Genomic DNA, 21921 nt, shown 5'->3' with positions numbered 1-21921 from the left:
AGGATTAAATGAGAATCTTTCTTGTTTAACACTGGAATGGGGTGGTGCACTGTTCACTACCCGAAGATACTGCCACATCGGGTCAATGCATAGGGCGACAGAAGCAAGCTTCCAAATCAGCTCCCTTTCTCAAAAATCCATTTAATTTATGGTCCCCAGATAGGGAACGTATGTATCAGTATGTGCTCACAAGTCACCCAAGTGCAAGTATTCACACAAAAAAAAACGTGCCTCAGGATGCGATCTGTCGCAAGATCCTTTCTTTTTTTACACTTGATCTAAGCCAAAAGGCCTAGAGGGGATAACCGGGAAAGGGGTGGACCCAACCATGTCCCCTTCATGAGCACTCACATTACTCATAGGAATGGAAGGAAGGCTGGCAGCCAACCAGCCTCCCATACACTTTCTGGGTGGGTGGCAGTCAGCCACCCATACATACATACAGCACAGGCTAAACCCACATCATCACTTAAAAAAAGGACAGGCGACCATTGCACTCTGATGGAGCATTTAGCAATGCAATCCATAGCCTGGCTTTTGCCTGAACCCCCATCACTCCTCCTCTTGCATATAAGACAATATTTCAGATCTGCATATGAAAACAACACGCCTACCTTTGTTGCACATAGCTGCCTGCCTGTCTCTAGTTACCCCACTGGCTGTAGCTGCGTCCCTTCCGACATGGAATAACACCAACTGTAACGATAAACTGAAAATTAACAGTATAAACCTGCATCATTTTGGACTCTGGTATTTGCTGAATCCGGGTGACCTGACAATCGATGGTGGTGCCGCTGGTGATTCTGGCCTTCTTGGAATCTGTTGGGCCTATGTGTTAGCTCACACATCACTTGGGTATCCATGGTAACTACCACAACATGGTCATCTGCAGTTTACATCTAGCCCGTGGCATTGAATGGCATTTTAAAAGTGCTAAGGGTCCTGGTGCAATAATCCTCCCATGAGGATCAGCCTCAACGGCTTTGTAGATTGCACTCATGTCAGCAACTCCATATACATTTTTTTTTCTTCATGCTTCTTTCTTCATCCTTTTTTCTTTCTGTCATTCAGACTTTCATTCATTCGATCTCTCTCACTCACTTGCTTTAACTCATTTGTTCTCACTCACTCACTCACTCACTCAATCACTCACTCACTCATTCACTCTCACTCACTCTCACTCTCTCACTCACTCGCTCACTAAGTCAGTCTCTCTCTCTCTCTCTCTTTTTCTTTTTATATATATTTTTTTCCGTCTTCTTCTTCTTCTTCTTCTTCTTCTTCTTCTTCTTCAGACCCTGTCATAGCACTAATGCCTTTCCAATACCACCAGCAGATGGAGACACTCCATTGCAACATTGGTTGTGAGCAGCAGTTTCTAAAAACAAATGCCTCATGGCGGATTTCCCATCCATCAATGGATGGTAAATTTTGTTTTTATCATTCACTGACCACAGAAACCAATGCATGGTCAAGCAACAGCAATGACACACCCTTGTGTATAGGCATGAGACCCTCATGTCATTTAACAGGATTCAGCACCACCCACAAGACAGCTACCTGTCATGTCATGTCAAACCTGCACAGGTGTGCTAGATTATTATTATTTAGTTTTATTTTATTTTTTTACACCAATCAGTGTGCAAACATGGTCATTAAAACGCTAAATGAATAGACGTTCATAAACCAGTCAGTGCAACTCATCATTTTGGTCTCCAATTCTCAAACTCAAATTCTCACCCACGGAGGATTAAATGAGAATCTTTCTTGTTTAACACTGGAATGGGGTGGTGCACTGTTCACTACCCGAAGATACTGCCACATCGGGTCAATGCATAGGGCGACAGAAGCAAGCTTCCAAATCAGCTCCCTTTCTCAAAAATCCATTTAATTTATGGTCCCCAGATAGGGAACGTATGTATCAGTATGTGCTCACAAGTCACCCAAGTGCAAGTATTCACACAAAAAAAAACGTGCCTCAGGATGCGATCTGTCGCAAGATCCTTTCTTTTTTTACACTTGATCTAAGCCAAAAGGCCTAGAGGGGATAACCGGGAAAGGGGTGGACCCAACCATGTCCCCTTCATGAGCACTCACATTACTCATAGGAATGGAAGGAAGGCTGGCAGCCAACCAGCCTCCCATACACTTTCTGGGTGGGTGGCAGTCAGCCACCCATACATACATACAGCACAGGCTAAACCCACATCATCACTTAAAAAAAGGACAGGCGACCATTGCACTCTGATGGAGCATTTAGCAATGCAATCCATAGCCTGGCTTTTGCCTGAACCCCCATCACTCCTCCTCTTGCATATAAGACAATATTTCAGATCTGCATATGAAAACAACACGCCTACCTTTGTTGCACATAGCTGCCTGCCTGTCTCTAGTTACCCCACTGGCTGTAGCTGCGTCCCTTCCGACATGGAATAACACCAACTGTAACGATAAACTGAAAATTAACAGTATAAACCTGCATCATTTTGGACTCTGGTATTTGCTGAATCCGGGTGACCTGACAATCGATGGTGGTGCCGCTGGTGATTCTGGCCTTCTTGGAATCTGTTGGGCCTATGTGTTAGCTCACACATCACTTGGGTATCCATGGTAACTACCACAACATGGTCATCTGCAGTTTACATCTAGCCCGTGGCATTGAATGGCATTTTAAAAGTGCTAAGGGTCCTGGTGCAATAATCCTCCCATGAGGATCAGCCTCAACGGCTTTGTAGATTGCACTCATGTCAGCAACTCCATATACATTTTTTTTTCTTCATGCTTCTTTCTTCATCCTTTTTTCTTTCTGTCATTCAGACTTTCATTCATTCGATCTCTCTCACTCACTTGCTTTAACTCATTTGTTCTCACTCACTCACTCACTCAATCACTCACTCACTCATTCACTCTCACTCACTCTCACTCTCTCACTCACTCGCTCACTAAGTCAGTCTCTCTCTCTCTCTCTTTTTCTTTTTATATATATTTTTTTCCGTCTTCTTCTTCTTCTTCTTCTTCTTCTTCTTCAGACCCTGTCATAGCACTAATGCCTTTCCAATACCACCAGCAGATGGAGACACTCCATTGCAACATTGGTTGTGAGCAGCAGTTTCTAAAAACAAATGCCTCATGGCGGATTTCCCATCCATCAATGGATGGTAAATTTTGTTTTTATCATTCACTGACCACAGAAACCAATGCATGGTCAAGCAACAGCAATGACACACCCTTGTGTATAGGCATGAGACCCTCATGTCATTTAACAGGATTCAGCACCACCCACAAGACAGCTACCTGTCATGTCATGTCAAACCTGCACAGGTGTGCTAGATTATTATTATTTAGTTTTATTTTATTTTTTTACACCAATCAGTGTGCAAACATGGTCATTAAAACGCTAAATGAATAGACGTTCATAAACCAGTCAGTGCAACTCATCATTTTGGTCTCCAATTCTCAAACTCAAATTCTCACCCACGGAGGATTAAATGAGAATCTTTCTTGTTTAACACTGGAATGGGGTGGTGCACTGTTCACTACCCGAAGATACTGCCACATCGGGTCAATGCATAGGGCGACAGAAGCAAGCTTCCAAATCAGCTCCCTTTCTCAAAAATCCATTTAATTTATGGTCCCCAGATAGGGAACGTATGTATCAGTATGTGCTCACAAGTCACCCAAGTGCAAGTATTCACACAAAAAAAAACGTGCCTCAGGATGCGATCTGTCGCAAGATCCTTTCTTTTTTTACACTTGATCTAAGCCAAAAGGCCTAGAGGGGATAACCGGGAAAGGGGTGGACCCAACCATGTCCCCTTCATGAGCACTCACATTACTCATAGGAATGGAAGGAAGGCTGGCAGCCAACCAGCCTCCCATACACTTTCTGGGTGGGTGGCAGTCAGCCACCCATACATACATACAGCACAGGCTAAACCCACATCATCACTTAAAAAAAGGACAGGCGACCATTGCACTCTGATGGAGCATTTAGCAATGCAATCCATAGCCTGGCTTTTGCCTGAACCCCCATCACTCCTCCTCTTGCATATAAGACAATATTTCAGATCTGCATATGAAAACAACACGCCTACCTTTGTTGCACATAGCTGCCTGCCTGTCTCTAGTTACCCCACTGGCTGTAGCTGCGTCGCTTCCGACATGGAATAACACCAACTGTAACGATAAACTGAAAATTAACAGTATAAACCTGCATCATTTTGGACTCTGGTATTTGCTGAATCCGGGTGACCTGACAATCGATGGTGATGCCGCTGGTGATTCTGGCCTTCTTGGAATCTGTTGGGCCTATGTGTTAGCTCACACATCACTTGGGTATCCATGGTAACTACCACAACATGGTCATCTGCAGTTTACATCTAGCCCGTGGCATTGAATGGCATTTTAAAAGTGCTAAGGGTCCTGGTGCAATAATCCTCCCATGAGGATCAGCCTCAACGGCTTTGTAGATTGCACTCATGTCAGCAACTCCATATACATTTTTTTTTCTTCATGCTTCTTTCTTCATCCTTTTTTCTTTCTGTCATTCAGACTTTCATTCATTCGATCTCTCTCACTCACTTGCTTTAACTCATTTGTTCTCACTCACTCACTCACTCACTCAATCACTCACTCACTCATTCACTCTCACTCACTCTCACTCTCTCACTCACTCGCTCACTAAGTCAGTCTCTCTCTCTCTCTCTCTTTTTCTTTTTATATATATTTTTTTCCGTCTTCTTCTTCTTCTTCTTCTTCTTCAGACCCTGTCATAGCACTAATGCCTTTCCAATACCACCAGCAGATGGAGACACTCCATTGCAACATTGGTTGTGAGCAGCAGTTTCTAAAAACAAATGCCTCATGGCGGATTTCCCATCCATCAATGGATGGTAAATTTTGTTTTTATCATTCACTGACCACAGAAACCAATGCATGGTCAAGCAACAGCAATGACACACCCTTGTGTATAGGCATGAGACCCTCATGTCATTTAACAGGATTCAGCACCACCCACAAGACAGCTACCTGTCATGTCATGTCAAACCTGCACAGGTGTGCTAGATTATTATTATTTAGTTTTATTTTATTTTTTTACACCAATCAGTGTGCAAACATGGTCATTAAAACGCTAAATGAATAGACGTTCATAAACCAGTCAGTGCAACTCATCATTTTGGTCTCCAATTCTCAAACTCAAATTCTCACCCACGGAGGATTAAATGAGAATCTTTCTTGTTTAACACTGGAATGGGGTGGTGCACTGTTCACTACCCGAAGATACTGCCACATCGGGTCAATGCATAGGGCGACAGAAGCAAGCTTCCAAATCAGCTCCCTTTCTCAAAAATCCATTTAATTTATGGTCCCCAGATAGGGAACGTATGTATCAGTATGTGCTCACAAGTCACCCAAGTGCAAGTATTCACACAAAAAAAAACGTGCCTCAGGATGCGATCTGTCGCAAGATCCTTTCTTTTTTTACACTTGATCTAAGCCAAAAGGCCTAGAGGGGATAACCGGGAAAGGGGTGGACCCAACCATGTCCCCTTCATGAGCACTCACATTACTCATAGGAATGGAAGGAAGGCTGGCAGCCAACCAGCCTCCCATACACTTTCTGGGTGGGTGGCAGTCAGCCACCCATACATACATACAGCACAGGCTAAACCCACATCATCACTTAAAAAAAGGACAGGCGACCATTGCACTCTGATGGAGCATTTAGCAATGCAATCCATAGCCTGGCTTTTGCCTGAACCCCCATCACTCCTCCTCTTGCATATAAGACAATATTTCAGATCTGCATATGAAAACAACACGCCTACCTTTGTTGCACATAGCTGCCTGCCTGTCTCTAGTTACCCCACTGGCTGTAGCTGCGTCCCTTCCGACATGGAATAACACCAACTGTAACGATAAACTGAAAATTAACAGTATAAACCTGCATCATTTTGGACTCTGGTATTTGCTGAATCCGGGTGACCTGACAATCGATGGTGGTGCCGCTGGTGATTCTGGCCTTCTTGGAATCTGTTGGGCCTATGTGTTAGCTCACACATCACTTGGGTATCCATGGTAACTACCACAACATGGTCATCTGCAGTTTACATCTAGCCCGTGGCATTGAATGGCATTTTAAAAGTGCTAAGGGTCCTGGTGCAATAATCCTCCCATGAGGATCAGCCTCAACGGCTTTGTAGATTGCACTCATGTCAGCAACTCCATATACATTTTTTTTTCTTCATGCTTCTTTCTTCATCCTTTTTTCTTTCTGTCATTCAGACTTTCATTCATTCGATCTCTCTCACTCACTTGCTTTAACTCATTTGTTCTCACTCACTCACTCACTCACTCACTCAATCACTCACTCACTCATTCACTCTCACTCACTCTCACTCTCTCACTCACTCGCTCACTAAGTCAGTCTCTCTCTCTTTCTCTCTTTTTCTTTTTATATATATTTTTTTCCGTCTTCTTCTTCTTCTTCTTCTTCAGACCCTGTCATAGCACTAATGCCTTTCCAATACCACCAGCAGATGGAGACACTCCATTGCAACATTGGTTGTGAGCAGCAGTTTCTAAAAACAAATGCCTCATGGCGGATTTCCCATCCATCAATGGATGGTAAATTTTGTTTTTATCATTCACTGACCACAGAAACCAATGCATGGTCAAGCAACAGCAATGACACACCCTTGTGTATAGGCATGAGACCCTCATGTCATTTAACAGGATTCAGCACCACCCACAAGACAGCTACCTGTCATGTCATGTCAAACCTGCACAGGTGTGCTAGATTATTATTATTTAGTTTTATTTTATTTTTTTACACCAATCAGTGTGCAAACATGGTCATTAAAACGCTAAATGAATAGACGTTCATAAACCAGTCAGTGCAACTCATCATTTTGGTCTCCAATTCTCAAACTCAAATTCTCACCCACGGAGGATTAAATGAGAATCTTTCTTGTTTAACACTGGAATGGGGTGGTGCACTGTTCACTACCCGAAGATACTGCCACATCGGGTCAATGCATAGGGCGACAGAAGCAAGCTTCCAAATCAGCTCCCTTTCTCAAAAATCCATTTAATTTATGGTCCCCAGATAGGGAACGTATGTATCAGTATGTGCTCACAAGTCACCCAAGTGCAAGTATTCACACAAAAAAAAACGTGCCTCAGGATGCGATCTGTCGCAAGATCCTTTCTTTTTTTACACTTGATCTAAGCCAAAAGGCCTAGAGGGGATAACCGGGAAAGGGGTGGACCCAACCATGTCCCCTTCATGAGCACTCACATTACTCATAGGAATGGAAGGAAGGCTGGCAGCCAACCAGCCTCCCATACACTTTCTGGGTGGGTGGCAGTCAGCCACCCATACATACATACAGCACAGGCTAAACCCACATCATCACTTAAAAAAAGGACAGGCGACCATTGCACTCTGATGGAGCATTTAGCAATGCAATCCATAGCCTGGCTTTTGCCTGAACCCCCATCACTCCTCCTCTTGCATATAAGACAATATTTCAGATCTGCATATGAAAACAACACGCCTACCTTTGTTGCACATAGCTGCCTGCCTGTCTCTAGTTACCCCACTGGCTGTAGCTGCGTCCCTTCCGACATGGAATAACACCAACTGTAACGATAAACTGAAAATTAACAGTATAAACCTGCATCATTTTGGACTCTGGTATTTGCTGAATCCGGGTGACCTGACAATCGATGGTGGTGCCGCTGGTGATTCTGGCCTTCTTGGAATCTGTTGGGCCTATGTGTTAGCTCACACATCACTTGGGTATCCATGGTAACTACCACAACATGGTCATCTGCAGTTTACATCTAGCCCGTGGCATTGAATGGCATTTTAAAAGTGCTAAGGGTCCTGGTGCAATAATCCTCCCATGAGGATCAGCCTCAACGGCTTTGTAGATTGCACTCATGTCAGCAACTCCATATACATTTTTTTTTCTTCATGCTTCTTTCTTCATCCTTTTTTCTTTCTGTCATTCAGACTTTCATTCATTCGATCTCTCTCACTCACTCACTCACTCACTCACTCACTCAATCACTCACTCACTCATTCACTCTCACTCACTCTCACTCTCTCACTCACTCGCTCACTAAGTCAGTCTCTCTCTCTCTCTCTCTTTTTCTTTTTATATATATTTTTTTCCGTCTTCTTCTTCTTCTTCTTCTTCTTCTTCAGACCCTGTCATAGCACTAATGCCTTTCCAATACCACCAGCAGATGGAGACACTCCATTGCAACATTGGTTGTGAGCAGCAGTTTCTAAAAACAAATGCCTCATGGCGGATTTCCCATCCATCAATGGATGGTAAATTTTGTTTTTATCATTCACTGACCACAGAAACCAATGCATGGTCAAGCAACAGCAATGACACACCCTTGTGTATAGGCATGAGACCCTCATGTCATTTAACAGGATTCAGCACCACCCACAAGACAGCTACCTGTCATGTCATGTCAAACTTGCACAGGTGTGCTAGATTATTATTATTTAGTTTTATTTTATTTTTTTACACCAATCAGTGTGCAAACATGGTCATTAAAACGCTAAATGAATAGACGTTCATAAACCAGTCAGTGCAACTCATCATTTTGGTCTCCAATTCTCAAACTCAAATTCTCACCCACGGAGGATTAAATGAGAATCTTTCTTGTTTAACACTGGAATGGGGTGGTGCACTGTTCACTACCCGAAGATACTGCCACATCGGGTCAATGCATAGGGCGACAGAAGCAAGCTTCCAAATCAGCTCCCTTTCTCAAAAATCCATTTAATTTATGGTCCCCAGATAGGGAACGTATGTATCAGTATGTGCTCACAAGTCACCCAAGTGCAAGTATTCACACAAAAAAAAACGTGCCTCAGGATGCGATCTGTCGCAAGATCCTTTCTTTTTTTACACTTGATCTAAGCCAAAAGGCCTAGAGGGGATAACCGGGAAAGGGGTGGACCCAACCATGTCCCCTTCATGAGCACTCACATTACTCATAGGAATGGAAGGAAGGCTGGCAGCCAACCAGCCTCCCATACACTTTCTGGGTGGGTGGCAGTCAGCCACCCATACATACATACAGCACAGGCTAAACCCACATCATCACTTAAAAAAAGGACAGGCGACCATTGCACTCTGATGGAGCATTTAGCAATGCAATCCATAGCCTGGCTTTTGCCTGAACCCCCATCACTCCTCCTCTTGCATATAAGACAATATTTCAGATCTGCATATGAAAACAACACGCCTACCTTTGTTGCACATAGCTGCCTGCCTGTCTCTAGTTACCCCACTGGCTGTAGCTGCGTCCCTTCCGACATGGAATAACACCAACTGTAACGATAAACTGAAAATTAACAGTATAAACCTGCATCATTTTGGACTCTGGTATTTGCTGAATCCGGGTGACCTGACAATCGATGGTGGTGCCGCTGGTGATTCTGGCCTTCTTGGAATCTGTTGGGCCTATGTGTTAGCTCACACATCACTTGGGTATCCATGGTAACTACCACAACATGGTCATCTGCAGTTTACATCTAGCCCGTGGCATTGAATGGCATTTTAAAAGTGCTAAGGGTCCTGGTGCAATAATCCTCCCATGAGGATCAGCCTCAACGGCTTTGTAGATTGCACTCATGTCAGCAACTCCATATACATTTTTTTTTCTTCATGCTTCTTTCTTCATCCTTTTTTCTTTCTGTCATTCAGACTTTCATTCATTCGATCTCTCTCACTCACTTGCTTTAACTCATTTGTTCTCACTCACTCACTCACTCACTCACTCAATCACTCACTCACTCATTCACTCTCACTCACTCTCACTCTCTCACTCACTCGCTCACTAAGTCAGTCTCTCTCTCTCTCTCTTTTTCTTTTTATATATATTTTTTTCCGTCTTCTTCTTCTTCTTCTTCTTCTTCTTCAGACCCTGTCATAGCACTAATGCCTTTCCAATACCACCAGCAGATGGAGACACTCCATTGCAACATTGGTTGTGAGCAGCAGTTTCTAAAAACAAATGCCTCATGGCGGATTTCCCATCCATCAATGGATGGTAAATTTTGTTTTTATCATTCACTGACCACAGAAACCAATGCATGGTCAAGCAACAGCAATGACACACCCTTGTGTATAGGCATGAGACCCTCATGTCATTTAACAGGATTCAGCACCACCCACAAGACAGCTACCTGTCATGTCATGTCAAACCTGCGCAGGTGTGCTAGATTATTATTATTTAGTTTTATTTTATTTTTTTACACCAATCAGTGTGCAAACATGGTCATTAAAACGCTAAATGAATAGACGTTCATAAACCAGTCAGTGCAACTCATCATTTTGGTCTCCAATTCTCAAACTCAAATTCTCACCCACGGAGGATTAAATGAGAATCTTTCTTGTTTAACACTGGAATGGGGTGGTGCACTGTTCACTACCCGAAGATACTGCCACATCGGGTCAATGCATAGGGCGACAGAAGCAAGCTTCCAAATCAGCTCCCTTTCTCAAAAATCCATTTAATTTATGGTCCCCAGATAGGGAACGTATGTATCAGTATGTGCTCACAAGTCACCCAAGTGCAAGTATTCACACAAAAAAAAACGTGCCTCAGGATGCGATCTGTCGCAAGATCCTTTCTTTTTTTACACTTGATCTAAGCCAAAAGGCCTAGAGGGGATAACCGGGAAAGGGGTGGACCCAACCATGTCCCCTTCATGAGCACTCACATTACTCATAGGAATGGAAGGAAGGCTGGCAGCCAACCAGCCTCCCATACACTTTCTGGGTGGGTGGCAGTCAGCCACCCATACATACATACAGCACAGGCTAAACCCACATCATCACTTAAAAAAAGGACAGGCGACCATTGCACTCTGATGGAGCATTTAGCAATGCAATCCATAGCCTGGCTTTTGCCTGAACCCCCATCACTCCTCCTCTTGCATATAAGACAATATTTCAGATCTGCATATGAAAACAACACGCCTACCTTTGTTGCACATAGCTGCCTGCCTGTCTCTAGTTACCCCACTGGCTGTAGCTGCGTCCCTTCCGACATGGAATAACACCAACTGTAACGATAAACTGAAAATTAACAGTATAAACCTGCATCATTTTGGACTCTGGTATTTGCTGAATCCGGGTGACCTGACAATCGATGGTGGTGCCGCTGGTGATTCTGGCCTTCTTGGAATCTGTTGGGCCTATGTGTTAGCTCACACATCACTTGGGTATCCATGGTAACTACCACAACATGGTCATCTGCAGTTTACATCTAGCCCGTGGCATTGAATGGCATTTTAAAAGTGCTAAGGGTCCTGGTGCAATAATCCTCCCATGAGGATCAGCCTCAACGGCTTTGTAGATTGCACTCATGTCAGCAACTCCATATACATTTTTTTTTCTTCATGCTTCTTTCTTCATCCTTTTTTCTTTCTGTCATTCAGACTTTCATTCATTCGATCTCTCTCACTCACTTGCTTTAACTCATTTGTTCTCACTCACTCACTCACTCACTCAATCACTCACTCACTCATTCACTCTCACTCACTCTCACTCCCTCACTCACTCGCTCACTAAGTCAGTCTCTCTCTCTCTCTCTCTTTTTCTTTTTATATATATTTTTTTCCGTCTTCTTCTTCTTCTTCTTCTTCTTCTTCTTCTTCAGACCCTGTCATAGCACTAATGCCTTTCCAATACCACCAGCAGATGGAGACACTCCATTGCAACATTGGTTGTGAGCAGCAGTTTCTAAAAACAAATGCCTCATGGCGGATTTCCCATCCATCAATGGATGGTAAATTTTGTTTTTATCATTCACTGACCACAGAAACCAATGCATGGTCAAGCAACAGCAATGACACACCCTTGTGTATAGGCATGAGACCCTCATGTCATTTAACAGGATTCAGCACCACCCACAAGACAGCTACCTGTCATGTCATGTCAAACCTGCACAGGTGTGCTAGATTATTATTATTTAGTTTTATTTTATTTTTTTACACCAATCAGTGTGCAAACATGGTCATTAAAACGCTAAATGAATAGACGTTCATAAACCAGTCAGTGCAACTCATCATTTTGGTCTCCAATTCTCAAACTCAAATTCTCACCCACGGAGGATTAAATGAGAATCTTTCTTGTTTAACACTGGAATGGGGTGGTGCACTGTTCACTACCCGAAGATACTGCCACATCGGGTCAATGCATAGGGCGACAGAAGCAAGCTTCCAAATCAGCTCCCTTTCTCAAAAATCCATTTAATTTATGGTCCCCAGATAGGGAACGTATGTATCAGTATGTGCTCACAAGTCACCCAAGTGCAAGTATTCACACAAAAAAAAACGTGCCTCAGGATGCGATCTGTCGCAAGATCCTTTCTTTTTTTACACTTGATCTAAGCCAAAAGGCCTAGAGGGGATAACCGGGAAAGGGGTGGACCCAACCATGTCCCCTTCATGAGCACTCACATTACTCATAGGAATGGAAGGAAGGCTGGCAGCCAACCAGCCTCCCATACACTTTCTGGGTGGGTGGCAGTCAGCCACCCATACATACATACAGCACAGGCTAAACCCACATCATCACTTAAAAAAAGGACAGGCGACCATTGCACTCTGATGGAGCATTTAGCAATGCAATCCATAGCCTGGCTTTTGCCTGAACCCCCATCACTCCTCCTCTTGCATATAAGACAATATTTCAGATCTGCATATGAAAACAACACGCCTACCTTTGTTGCACATAGCTGCCTGCCTGTCTCTAGTTACCCCACTGGCTGTAGCTGCGTCCCTTCCGACATGGAATAACACCAACTGTAACGATAAACTGAAAATTAACAGTATAAACCTGCATCATTTTGGACTCTGGTATTTGCTGAATCCGGGTGACCTGACAATCGATGGTGGTGCCGCTGGTGATTCTGGCCTTCTTGGAATCTGTTGGGCCTATGTGTTAGCTCACACATCACTTGGGTATCCATGGTAACTACCACAACATGGTCATCTGCAGTTTACATCTAGCCCGTGGCATTGAATGGCATTTTAAAAGTGCTAAGGGTCCTGGTGCAATAATCCTCCCATGAGGATCAGCCTCAACGGCTTTGTAGATTGCACTCATGTCAGCAACTCCATATACATTTTTTTTTCTTCATGCTTCTTTCTTCATCCTTTTTTCTTTCTGTCATTCAGACTTTCATTCATTCGATCTCTCTCACTCACTTGCTTTAACTCATTTGTTCTCACTCACTCACTCACTCAATCACTCACTCACTCATTCACTCTCACTCACTCTCACTCTCTCACTCACTCGCTCACTAAGTCAGTCTCTCTCTCTCTCTCTCTTTTTCTTTTTATATATATTTTTTTCCGTCTTCTTCTTCTTCTTCTTCAGACCCTGTCATAGCACTAATGCCTTTCCAATACCACCAGCAGATGGAGACACTCCATTGCAACATTGGTTGTGAGCAGCAGTTTCTAAAAACAAATGCCTCATGGCGGATTTCCCATCCATCAATGGATGGTAAATTTTGTTTTTATCATTCACTGACCACAGAAACCAATGCATGGTCAAGCAACAGCAATGACACACCCTTGTGTATAGGCATGAGACCCTCATGTCATTTAACAGGATTCAGCACCACCCACAAGACAGCTACCTGTCATGTCATGTCAAACCTGCACAGGTGTGCTAGATTATTATTATTTAGTTTTATTTTATTTTTTTACACCAATCAGTGTGCAAACATGGTCATTAAAACGCTAAATGAATAGACGTTCATAAACCAGTCAGTGCAACTCATCATTTTGGTCTCCAATTCTCAAACTCAAATTCTCACCCACGGAGGATTAAATGAGAATCTTTCTTGTTTAACACTGGAATGGGGTGGTGCACTGTTCACTACCCGAAGATACTGCCACATCGGGTCAATGCATAGGGCGACAGAAGCAAGCTTCCAAATCAGCTCCCTTTCTCAAAAATCCATTTAATTTATGGTCCCCAGATAGGGAACGTATGTATCAGTATGTGCTCACAAGTCACCCAAGTGCAAGTATTCACACAAAAAAAAACGTGCCTCAGGATGCGATCTGTCGCAAGATCCTTTCTTTTTTTACACTTGATCTAAGCCAAAAGGCCTAGAGGGGATAACCGGGAAAGGGGTGGACCCAACCATGTCCCCTTCATGAGCACTCACATTACTCATAGGAATGGAAGGAAGGCTGGCAGCCAACCAGCCTCCCATACACTTTCTGGGTGGGTGGCAGTCAGCCACCCATACATACATACAGCACAGGCTAAACCCACATCATCACTTAAAAAAAGGACAGGCGACCATTGCACTCTGATGGAGCATTTAGCAATGCAATCCATAGCCTGGCTTTTGCCTGAACCCCCATCACTCCTCCTCTTGCATATAAGACAATATTTCAGATCTGCATATGAAAACAACACGCCTACCTTTGTTGCACATAGCTGCCTGCCTGTCTCTAGTTACCCCACTGGCTGTAGCTGCGTCCCTTCCGACATGGAATAACACCAACTGTAACGATAAACTGAAAATTAACAGTATAAACCTGCATCATTTTGGACTCTGGTATTTGCTGAATCCGGGTGACCTGACAATCGATGGTGGTGCCGCTGGTGATTCTGGCCTTCTTGGAATCTGTTGGGCCTATGTGTTAGCTCACACATCACTTGGGTATCCATGGTAACTACCACAACATGGTCATCTGCAGTTTACATCTAGCCCGTGGCATTGAATGGCATTTTAAAAGTGCTAAGGGTCCTGGTGCAATAATCCTCCCATGAGGATCAGCCTCAACGGCTTTGTAGATTGCACTCATGTCAGCAACTCCATATACATTTTTTTTTCTTCATGCTTCTTTCTTCATCCTTTTTTCTTTCTGTCATTCAGACTTTCATTCATTCGATCTCTCTCACTCACTTGCTTTAACTCATTTGTTCTCACTCACTCACTCACTCACTCACTCACTCAATCACTCACTCACTCATTCACTCTCACTCACTCTCACTCTCTCACTCACTCGCTCACTAAGTCAGTCTCTCTCTCTCTCTCTCTTTTTCTTTTTATATATATTTTTTTCCGTCTTCTTCTTCTTCTTCTTCTTCAGACCCTGTCATAGCACTAATGCCTTTCCAATACCACCAGCAGATGGAGACACTCCATTGCAACATTGGTTGTGAGCAGCAGTTTCTAAAAACAAATGCCTCATGGCGGATTTCCCATCCATCAATGGATGGTAAATTTTGTTTTTATCATTCACTGACCACAGAAACCAATGCATGGTCAAGCAACAGCAATGACACACCCTTGTGTATAGGCATGAGACCCTCATGTCATTTAACAGGATTCAGCACCACCCACAAGACAGCTACCTGTCATGTCATGTCAAACCTGCACAGGTGTGCTAGATTATTATTATTTAGTTTTATTTTATTTTTTTACACCAATCAGTGTGCAAACATGGTCATTAAAACGCTAAATGAATAGACGTTCATAAACCAGTCAGTGCAACTCATCATTTTGGTCTCCAATTCTCAAACTCAAATTCTCACCCACGGAGGATTAAATGAGAATCTTTCTTGTTTAACACTGGAATGGGGTGGTGCACTGTTCACTACCCGAAGATACTGCCACATCGGGTCAATGCATAGGGCGACAGAAGCAAGCTTCCAAATCAGCTCCCTTTCTCAAAAATCCATTTAATTTATGGTCCCCAGATAGGGAACGTATGTATCAGTATGTGCTCACAAGTCACCCAAGTGCAAGTATTCACACAAAAAAAAACGTGCCTCAGGATGCGATCTGTCGCAAGATCCTTTCTTTTTTTACACTTGATCTAAGCCAAAAGGCCTAGAGGGGATAACCGGGAAAGGGGTGGACCCAACCATGTCCCCTTCATGAGCACTCACATTACTCATAGGAATGGAAGGAAGGCTGGCAGCCAACCAGCCTCCCATACACTTTCTGGGTGGGTGGCAGTCAGCCACCCATACATACATACAGCACAGGCTAAACCCACATCATCACTTAAAAAAAGGACAGGCGACCATTGCACTCTGATGGAGCATTTAGCAATGCAATCCATAGCCTGGCTTTTGCCTGAACCCCCATCACTCCTCCTCTTGCATATAAGACAATATTTCAGATCTGCATATGAAAACAACACGCCTACCTTTGTTGCACATAGCTGCCTGCCTGTCTCTAGTTACCCCACTGGCTGTAGCTGCGTCCCTTCCGACATGGAATAACACCAACTGTAACGATAAACTGAAAATTAACAGTATAAACCTGCATCATTTTGGACTCTGGTATTTGCTGAATCCGGGTGACCTGACAATCGATGGTGGTGCCGCTGGTGATTCTGGCCTTCTTGGAATCTGTTGGGCCTATGTGTTAGCTCACACATCACTTGGGTATCCATGGTAACTACCACAACATGGTCATCTGCAGTTTACATCTAGCCCGTGGCATTGAATGGCATTTTAAAAGTGCTAAGGGTCCTGGTGCAATAATCCTCCCATGAGGATCAGCCTCAACGGCTTTGTAGATTGCACTCATGTCAGCAACTCCATATACATTTTTTTTTCTTCATGCTTCTTTCTTCATCCTTTTTTCTTTCTGTCATTCAGACTTTCATTCATTCGATCTCTCTCACTCACTTGCTTTAACTCATTTGTTCTCACTCACTCACTCACTCAATCACTCACTCACTCATTCACTCTCACTCACTCTCACTCTCTCACTCACTCGCTCACTAAGTCAGTCTCTCTCTCTCTCTCTCTCTTTTTCTTTTTATATATATTTTTTTCCGTCTTCTTCTTCTTCTTCTTCTTCTTCAGACCCTGTCATAGCACTAATGCCTTTCCAATACCACCAGCAGATGGAGACACTCCATTGCAACATTGGTTGTGAGCAGCAGTTTCTAAAAACAAATGCCTCATGGCGGATTTCCCATCCATCAATGGATGGTAAATTTTGTTTTTATCATTCACTGACCACAGAAACCAATGCATGGTCAAGCAACAGCAATGACACACCCTTGTGTATAGGCATGAGACCCTCATGTCATTTAACAGGATTCAGCACCACCCACAAGACAGCTACCTGTCATGTCATGTCAAACCTGCACAGGTGTGCTAGATTATTATTATTTAGTTTTATTTTATTTTTTTACACCAATCAGTGTGCAAACATGGTCATTAAAACGCTAAATGAATAGACGTTCATAAACCAGTCAGTGCAACTCATCATTTTGGTCTCCAATTCTCAAACTCAAATTCTCACCCACGGAGGATTAAATGAGAATCTTTCTTGTTTAACACTGGAATGGGGTGGTGCACTGTTCACTACCCGAAGATACTGCCACATCGGGTCAATGCATAGGGCGACAGAAGCAAGCTTCCAAATCAGCTCCCTTTCTCAAAAATCCATTTAATTTATGGTCCCCAGATAGGGAACGTATGTATCAGTATGTGCTCACAAGTCACCCAAGTGCAAGTATTCACACAAAAAAAAACGTGCCTCAGGATGCGATCTGTCGCAAGATCCTTTCTTTTTTTACACTTGATCTAAGCCAAAAGGCCTAGAGGGGATAACCGGGAAAGGGGTGGACCCAACCATGTCCCCTTCATGAGCACTCACATTACTCATAGGAATGGAAGGAAGGCTGGCAGCCAACCAGCCTCCCATACACTTTCTGGGTGGGTGGCAGTCAGCCACCCATACATACATACAGCACAGGCTAAACCCACATCATCACTTAAAAAAAGGACAGGCGACCATTGCACTCTGATGGAGCATTTAGCAATGCAATCCATAGCCTGGCTTTTGCCTGAACCCCCATCACTCCTCCTCTTGCATATAAGACAATATTTCAGATCTGCATATGAAAACAACACGCCTACCTTTGTTGCACATAGCTGCCTGCCTGTCTCTAGTTACCCCACTGGCTGTAGCTGCGTCCCTTCCGACATGGAATAACACCAACTGTAACGATAAACTGAAAATTAACAGTATAAACCTGCATCATTTTGGACTCTGGTATTTGCTGAATCCGGGTGACCTGACAATCGATGGTGGTGCCGCTGGTGATTCTGGCCTTCTTGGAATCTGTTGGGCCTATGTGTTAGCTCACACATCACTTGGGTATCCATGGTAACTACCACAACATGGTCATCTGCAGTTTACATCTAGCCCGTGGCATTGAATGGCATTTTAAAAGTGCTAAGGGTCCTGGTGCAATAATCCTCCCATGAGGATCAGCCTCAACGGCTTTGTAGATTGCACTCATGTCAGCAACTCCATATACATTTTTTTTTCTTCATGCTTCTTTCTTCATCCTTTTTTCTTTCTGTCATTCAGACTTTCATTCATTCGATCTCTCTCACTCACTTGCTTTAACTCATTTGTTCTCACTCACTCACTCACTCACTCAATCACTCACTCACTCATTCACTCTCACTCACTCTCACTCTCTCACTCACTCGCTCACTAAGTCAGTCTCTCTCTCTCTCTCTCTTTTTCTTTTTATATATATTTTTTTCCGTCTTCTTCTTCTTCTTCTTCTTCAGACCCTGTCATAGCACTAATGCCTTTCCAATACCACCAGCAGATGGAGACACTCCATTGCAACATTGGTTGTGAGCAGCAGTTTCTAAAAACAAATGCCTCATGGCGGATTTCCCATCCATCAATGGATGGTAAATTTTGTTTTTATCATTCACTGACCACAGAAACCAATGCATGGTCAAGCAACAGCAATGACACACCCTTGTGTATAGGCATGAGACCCTCATGTCATTTAACAGGATTCAGCACCACCCACAAGACAGCTACCTGTCATGTCATGTCAAACCTGCACAGGTGTGCTAGATTATTATTATTTAGTTTTATTTTATTTTTTTACACCAATCAGTGTGCAAACATGGTCATTAAAACGCTAAATGAATAGACGTTCATAAACCAGTCAGTGCAACTCATCATTTTGGTCTCCAATTCTCAAACTCAAATTCTCACCCACGGAGGATTAAATGAGAATCTTTCTTGTTTAACACTGGAATGGGGTGGTGCACTGTTCACTACCCGAAGATACTGCCACATCGGGTCAATGCATAGGGCAACAGAAGCAAGCTTCCAAATCAGCTCCCTTTCTCAAAAATCCATTTAATTTATGGTCCCCAGATAGGGAACGTATGTATCAGTATGTGCTCACAAGTCACCCAAGTGCAAGTATTCACACAAAAAAAAACGTGCCTCAGGATGCGATCTGTCGCAAGATCCTTTCTTTTTTTACACTTGATCTAAGCCAAAAGGCCTAGAGGGGATAACCGGGAAAGGGGTGGACCCAACCATGTCCCCTTCATGAGCACTCACATTACTCATAGGAATGGAAGGAAGGCTGGCAGCCAACCAGCCTCCCATACACTTTCTGGGTGGGTGGCAGTCAGCCACCCATACATACATACAGCACAGGCTAAACCCACATCATCACTTAAAAAAAGGACAGGCGACCATTGCACTCTGATGGAGCATTTAGCAATGCAATCCATAGCCTGGCTTTTGCCTGAACCCCCATCACTCCTCCTCTTGCATATAAGACAATATTTCAGATCTGCATATGAAAACAACACGCCTACCTTTGTTGCACATAGCTGCCTGCCTGTCTCTAGTTACCCCACTGGCTGTAGCTGCGTCCCTTCCGACATGGAATAACACCAACTGTAACGATAAACTGAAAATTAACAGTATAAACCTGCATCATTTTGGACTCTGGTATTTGCTGAATCCGGGTGACCTGACAATCGATGGTGGTGCCGCTGGTGATTCTGGCCTTCTTGGAATCTGTTGGGCCTATGTGTTAGCTCACACATCACTTGGGTATCCATGGTAACTACCACAACATGGTCATCTGCAGTTTACATCTAGCCCGTGGCATTGAATGGCATTTTAAAAGTGCTAAGGGTCCTGGTGCAATAATCCTCCCATGAGGATCAGCCTCAACGGCTTTGTAGATTGCACTCATGTCAGCAACTCCATATACATTTTTTTTTCTTCATGCTTCTTTCTTCATCCTTTTTTCTTTCTGTCATTCAGACTTTCATTCATTCGATCTCTCTCACTCACTTGCTTTAACTCATTTGTTCTCACTCACTCACTCACTCACTCAATCACTCACTCACTCATTCACTCTCACTCACTCTCACTCTCTCACTCACTCGCTCACTAAGTCAGTCTCTCTCTCTCTCTCTCTTTTTCTTTTTATATATATTTTTTTCCGTCTTCTTCTTCTTCTTCTTCTTCTTCTTCTTCTTCAGACCCTGTCATAGCACTAATGCCTTTCCAATACCACCAGCAGATGGAGACACTCCATTGCAACATTGGTTGTGAGCAGCAGTTTCTAAAAACAAATGCCTCATGGCGGATTTCCCATCCATCAATGGATGGTAAATTTTGTTTTTATCATTCACTGACCACAGAAACCAATGCATGGTCAAGCAACAGCAATGACACACCCTTGTGTATAGGCATGAGACCCTCATGTCATTTAACAGGATTCAGCACCACCCACAAGACAGCTACCTGTCATGTCATGTCAAACCTGCACAGGTGTGCTAGATTATTATTATTTAGTTTTATTTTATTTTTTTACACCAATCAGTGTGCAAACATGGTCATTAAAACGCTAAATGAATAGACGTTCATAAACCAGTCAGTGCAACTCATCATTTTGGTCTCCAATTCTCAAACTCAAATTCTCACCCACGGAGGATTAAATGAGAATCTTTCTTGTTTAACACTGGAATGGGGTGGTGCACTGTTCACTACCCGAAGATACTGCCACATCGGGTCAATGCATAGGGCGACAGAAGCAAGCTTCCAAATCAGCTCCCTTTCTCAAAAATCCATTTAATTTATGGTCCCCAGATAGGGAACGTATGTATCAGTATGTGCTCACAAGTCACCCAAGTGCAAGTATTCACACAAAAAAAAACGTGCCTCAGGATGCGATCTGTCGCAAGATCCTTTCTTTTTTTACACTTGATCTAAGCCAAAAGGCCTAGAGGGGATAACCGGGAAAGGGGTGGACCCAACCATGTCCCCTTCATGAGCACTCACATTACTCATAGGAATGGAAGGAAGGCTGGCAGCCAACCAGCCTCCCATACACTTTCTGGGTGGGTGGCAGTCAGCCACCCATACATACATACAGCACAGGCTAAACCCACATCATCACTTAAAAAAAGGACAGGCGACCATTGCACTCTGATGGAGCATTTAGCAATGCAATCCATAGCCTGGCTTTTGCCTGAACCCCCATCACTCCTCCTCTTGCATATAAGACAATATTTCAGATCTGCATATGAAAACAACACGCCTACCTTTGTTGCACATAGCTGCCTGCCTGTCTCTAGTTACCCCACTGGCTGTAGCTGCGTCCCTTCCGACATGGAATAACACCAACTGTAACGATAAACTGAAAATTAACAGTATAAACCTGCATCATTTTGGACTCTGGTATTTGCTGAATCCGGGTGACCTGACAATCGATGGTGGTGCCGCTGGTGATTCTGGCCTTCTTGGAATCTGTTGGGCCTATGTGTTAGCTCACACATCACTTGGGTATCCATGGTAACTACCACAACATGGTCATCTGCAGTTTACATCTAGCCCGTGGCATTGAATGGCATTTTAAAAGTGCTAAGGGTCCTGGTGCAATAATCCTCCCATGAGGATCAGCCTCAACGGCTTTGTAGATTGCACTCATGTCAGCAACTCCATATACATTTTTTTTTCTTCATGCTTCTTTCTTCATCCTTTTTTCTTTCTGTCATTCAGACTTTCATTCATTCGATCTCTCTCACTCACTTG

At 43.5% G+C, this 21921-nt stretch overlaps 13 pseudogenes; all 13 read right to left on the bottom strand.

The window, feature by feature from the left end:
• Nucleotides 1-39: 39 nt before the first annotated feature.
• LOC130287024 (U2 spliceosomal RNA) lies at nucleotides 40-303 on the bottom strand (annotated as a pseudogene).
• Nucleotides 304-1785: 1482 nt separating this feature from the next.
• Nucleotides 1786-2049, bottom strand: LOC130287023 (U2 spliceosomal RNA; annotated as a pseudogene).
• Nucleotides 2050-3519: 1470 nt separating this feature from the next.
• On the bottom strand, nucleotides 3520-3783 carry LOC130287022 (U2 spliceosomal RNA; annotated as a pseudogene).
• A 1470-nt stretch (nucleotides 3784-5253) lies between these two features.
• Nucleotides 5254-5517, bottom strand: LOC130287021 (U2 spliceosomal RNA; annotated as a pseudogene).
• Nucleotides 5518-6988: 1471 nt separating this feature from the next.
• Nucleotides 6989-7252, bottom strand: LOC130287020 (U2 spliceosomal RNA; annotated as a pseudogene).
• A 1453-nt stretch (nucleotides 7253-8705) lies between these two features.
• On the bottom strand, nucleotides 8706-8969 carry LOC130287019 (U2 spliceosomal RNA; annotated as a pseudogene).
• A 1475-nt stretch (nucleotides 8970-10444) lies between these two features.
• LOC130287018 (U2 spliceosomal RNA) lies at nucleotides 10445-10708 on the bottom strand (annotated as a pseudogene).
• A 1479-nt stretch (nucleotides 10709-12187) lies between these two features.
• Nucleotides 12188-12451, bottom strand: LOC130287017 (U2 spliceosomal RNA; annotated as a pseudogene).
• A 1460-nt stretch (nucleotides 12452-13911) lies between these two features.
• Nucleotides 13912-14175, bottom strand: LOC130287015 (U2 spliceosomal RNA; annotated as a pseudogene).
• Nucleotides 14176-15650: 1475 nt separating this feature from the next.
• Nucleotides 15651-15914, bottom strand: LOC130287014 (U2 spliceosomal RNA; annotated as a pseudogene).
• A 1468-nt stretch (nucleotides 15915-17382) lies between these two features.
• On the bottom strand, nucleotides 17383-17646 carry LOC130287013 (U2 spliceosomal RNA; annotated as a pseudogene).
• A 1467-nt stretch (nucleotides 17647-19113) lies between these two features.
• Nucleotides 19114-19377, bottom strand: LOC130289437 (U2 spliceosomal RNA; annotated as a pseudogene).
• A 1479-nt stretch (nucleotides 19378-20856) lies between these two features.
• LOC130287011 (U2 spliceosomal RNA) lies at nucleotides 20857-21120 on the bottom strand (annotated as a pseudogene).
• Between the last annotated feature and the right edge of the window lie 801 nt (nucleotides 21121-21921).

Source organism: Hyla sarda, chromosome 8 (assembly GCF_029499605.1).
Source record: "Hyla sarda isolate aHylSar1 chromosome 8, aHylSar1.hap1, whole genome shotgun sequence".
Classification (NCBI taxonomy): Eukaryota; Metazoa; Chordata; class Amphibia; order Anura; family Hylidae; genus Hyla; species Hyla sarda.
Note: the sequence above shows the minus strand (reverse complement) of the source record. Positions and strands in the feature narration are given on the sequence as shown.